The following is a 4,629-nucleotide window of genomic DNA, read 5'->3' as shown; positions in this document are numbered from 1 at the left end:
GAAATCAGCAAGATTTATACTGAATTGGGCAGCACATTCACGAATGTCCAAACACAGTGGCGGTTCAACCCTCCTGCCGCTCCTCATATGGGAGGTTGCTGGGAAAGGATGGTTCGCGCCGTGAAATCTGCACTAGAGTGTGTTCCCGTTGAACGGAAATTGGACGATGAATCGTTTGCTACCGTGTTGGCTGAGGCAGAGAGCATGATTAACTCCCGACCACTAACGTTTATCCCGCTGGAGACGGCTGACTGTGAATCACTGACTCCTAATCACTTTCTGCTGTTGAGCTCAAGTGGCGTGCGAGAGCCGGAGAAGTTCCCTACAGACATAGGAATGGCGCTAAAGAACAGCTGGAATTTAGTGAAGCACACTTTGGATAACTTCTGGCGACGTTGGGTTGTAGAATACCTACCAATCATCATACGCCGGACTAAGTGGTTCCAAGACGTAAAACCGATAGAGATAGGAGATCTTGTCTACATAGCGGATGAAAATGTCAGGAATCGGTGGATACGAGGGCGAGTAGTCCATACGATTCCGGGAAAGGATGGAGTAACGCGCAGAGCGGAAGTACAAACATCAAGTGGTGTTTTGAAGAGACCTGCTACGAAGTTGGCTGTGCTAGACGTGGCAAGTTCTGGTGACGACCGTCCGGATGTTGGTGCGACACGGCGGGGAGGATGTTCACCGCAACAGCCCCTCGTAAAGGACACCCCTGCCAAGAGCCATTGTGAGCCATTTGGCCCAAGTGTGGATTGACGTTTGAGATGATGACGGGCAAGCTGATAAGCGATATGTCATAGATTGATAACAACGATGATAAGCAAAGTTGATTGGTCGGCTATTGAAAATTGAAATTGTTTTGGATAAATTACGGTTTATTGCGAATATTTATATTTACACTATTAAGGAATTAAAATACGTTTGAACAAGTTGTGAATTGGAAGAGTAGTTGTCGGAGACTGAATTGTAAGTACAATTAAAGTAAAGCTGGTTTGTAAACTGATCCTAAATAAAAAATACTTTTAGCTTTAAGCTGCTTAACACATATATCGGGACGTGTTTTCTGCTGAAAGAACTCCGGAATTTCCAATCGCAACAAGTGCTCATGACGTGTTCCGCGCGCTGAAATCGTACCACCAAAAGACGACGCGTTCGGTGCGAGTTTCATTATTGAAAAAGTTGTGTGCGGTTAACCTCCCCGAGCACGGTAATTTGGAGGAACATTTGCGTGAGGTGGATGAACTGTTCGATCGATTAGACGCGGCCGGCACGGGGCTGGACAAAGACACCAAAGTGTGCATGCTCCTGCGAAGTTTGCCTCCCTCGTTTGATGGCATTGTGGCAGCTCTGGATAGCCGTGAAGATGATGATATCTCGCTCGATATCGTCAAATCCAAATTAATGGATGAATATCATCGTCGTTTGGAGCGCGAGTGTGGTAATTCCGGTTCGAAATCGGAGAAAGCAATGCGGTCGGTCGACAACAAAACGAAAGAGTTTCGCGTGTGCCACTTCTGTAAGCGCCCGGGTCATCTTCGGCGTGATTGCCGGAAGTTTAAGGCGCAGAAGGCAGAAGGTAGTGGGGAAAAAGAAGCTCCCAAAGCGAAAGCCGCACAGAGCGATGGAAGAAATGTGGCGTTTACCGGTTCGGAAAGTGTTCGGTCGTCATCATGGGTCATTGACAGTGGGGCCAGCGCCCATATGACCAACAGTCGCGAGTTTTTCGATACGCTGAGTGAGTTTTCTGGCGGGTGGATCACGCTAGCTGATGGACAGAAGACGAAGATCCTCGGAGAAGGCAGTGGAGTGATTAGTGGTGTGGACGGTGCCGGTCAGCCGGTGAAGATTGACATGAAGAGTGTGAAGTTCGTTCCAGGGCTTTCGACAAGCCTGATATCAGTGGCCAAATTGGCAGAAAAGAACCTTGCGGTGAGTTTCGATGGCGAAGGCTGTCGGATTGCTGATGCAGGAGGAGACGTGGTGGCAACAGGCTATCGCTACGGAGGTTTGTACTACCTTCGAACGCTGGAAGTTTCCAACAAGGCCGTCGCTGGTGTGCATCGTGAGAATTGCCAGCACCAGTGGCACCGGCGATTCGGCCATCGAGACTGGGCAGCGACTGAACGACTCTTCAAGGAAAACCTAGCAACAGGTGTTCAGGTAGGTGACTGTGGCATGCGTCTTATTTGTGAATGTTGCCTCGAGGGGAAATCCGCTAGGCAACCATTTCCCCCGGTGGCGGAGCGTAAATCCAAGCGGATCCTCGACATCGTGCATACCGACTTGTGCGGGCCGATGAAAACCACGACCCCTAGTGGAAATCGGTACGTTCTGCACTTGATCGACGATTATAGCCGCTTCACGGTGACATATTTGTTGAAGCACAAGTCGGATGCAGCGGAGCACATTAAGGATTACGTTCGATGGACGCAGAATATTTTCGGCCGGAAGCCTGGAGCCATTCGTTCCGACGGAGGGGGCGAATTTTGCAACAACGACCTGAAGACCTTCTATCGCGCCGAAGGGATCATGCCGCAGTTCACGACGCCGTACACTCCCCAGCAGAACGGTGTGGCCGAACGCAAGAATCGGTCCATTACGGAGATGGCTACATGTATGCTAATCGATTCTGGCATGGATAAGCGTTACTGGGGAGAGGCGGTGTTAACCGCTACCTATCTCCAAAACCGTTTGCCTTCAAGAAGTGTCCCGAAGACCCCCTATGAGCTATGGTGGGGCCGTAAGCCGGATCTGGCTCACCTTCGCATCTTTGGTGCAGAGGCCTTCGTCCATGTTCCAGATCAGAAGCGCGGAAAGCTAGAAAGCAAATCGAGGAAGCTACGTTTTGTGGGCTACTCGATGGATCACAAAGCATACCGTTTTGTGGATTGCGAGACTGACCTGATCACCGTCAGCCGCGACGCGCGCTTTGTGGAACTGCGGAACGGTAGTTCGTCGGTAGATATGCCGCTGAAGCCGGAAGCCAACGAGAAGCAGAGAGCAACCGTTGAGGAGGAGAGAGATCCACTGAAGCTTGAAGATGAGGAGAAGCCTGCCCCGGATCCAGAGGCAGATGACGACGAAGAAGAAGAGCCTACTCAGATGGAACCAGTTCGTCGCTCGCAGCGTCAAACGCGTGGTAAGACACCGCGGAACCTAGAAGAGTACGTTCTTGATTTCGCTGTTGGGAACGTAGCGTGTGCTTCGGAGGAACCAGTCAACGTTCGAGAAGCGCTGGAGACCAAGGAATGGCGAGATGCGATGGAGGACGAGCTTGACTCCCATAAGCGGAACCAGACATGGGAACTTGTCCCGTTGCCGACGGGAAGGAAAGTCGTAGGTTCGCGGTGGGTATACAAGCTGAAGCGTGACGAGGTAGGGAACATTGCGAAACATAAGGCAAGAGTCGTTGCCCAAGGATTCTCACAGAAATTCGGCGAGGATTTTGAAGATGTGTTCGCGCCGGTGACCCGACACGCAACGTTTCGCACACTACTGTCGATTGCATCCAAGCGAAAGATGGCGGTAAGGCACCTCGACATTAAGACAGCATATCTTAACGGTATCTTGGAAGAAGAGGTGTATATGCGCCAGCCGCCTGGGTATGCAGTTCCAGGAAAAGAAGACTACGTCTGCAAACTCAAAAAGAGCATCTACGGATTACGCCAATCCGCGCGATGCTGGCACAAGCGTCTTCATGATGTGTTGGTCAAGTTACAGTTCAAGCAATCATCGGCCGATCCTTGCCTGTACGTGCGAGGCTGTGGAAGTATGAAGGTGTTTCTGCTCGTGTATGTCGACGACATACTACTGGCGTCGGCGATCTCCAAGGAACTGGATGCTGTGACGGACGGATTGAAGGCGGAGTTTGAAGTGACATGCTTGGGGGATGTACGCCATTTCCTCGGCATGGAGGTTCGTCGTGAAGAGAACGTGTATACGATTCGTTTGCAGAACTACATAAGTCAGCTGCTCGAAGACAACGGTTTGAGTGAAGCAAAACCGGCAAAGGCGCCGATGGACCCGAACTACGTGAAGAGCGAAGATAATAGTGCGTTGTTGAAGGACATCTCCAAGTACAGAAGTGTCGTTGGAAGTGGTTGGAAGTCTCTTGTACCTTTCGGTCGTGGCTCGGCCGGACATTGCCAACAGTGCGGCCGTCCTTGGAAGAAAGTTTGCTGCACCCACGGAGCAAGATTGGGTGGCGGCGAAAAGAGTGATGCGTTACCTTAAGGGGACGAATGGCTATTGTCTACGTTTGGGTGGTGAAGAAGATCAAGCATTGCAAGGCTTTTCGGACGCCGACTGGGCCGGCGACGTGGCAAGTCGCAGGTCTACCTCAGGATTCGCTTTCATGTTTTGCGGCGGAACGATCTCGTGGGCAAGTCGTGGGCAAGCAAGCGTAACCCTTTCGTCTATGGAGGCGGAATATGTTGCCCTCAGCGAGGCCTGTCAGGAAGCGATTTGGCTGAGGCAACTATTGGTGGATTTCGGTGAGCGTCAGGAGCAAGCTACTACGATTCGTGAAGACAACCAAGGTTGTATCGCGTTCGTGAAAACGGAGCGTGTCAACCGCCGGTCTAAGCATATAGACACAAGACAGAAATTCGTGCAGGAGCTGTG

The sequence above is a fragment of the Aedes aegypti genome, chromosome 1, assembly GCF_002204515.2.
Source record: "Aedes aegypti strain LVP_AGWG chromosome 1, AaegL5.0 Primary Assembly, whole genome shotgun sequence".
In the NCBI taxonomy this organism is placed as follows: domain Eukaryota; kingdom Metazoa; phylum Arthropoda; class Insecta; order Diptera; family Culicidae; genus Aedes; species Aedes aegypti.
Note: the sequence above shows the minus strand (reverse complement) of the source record.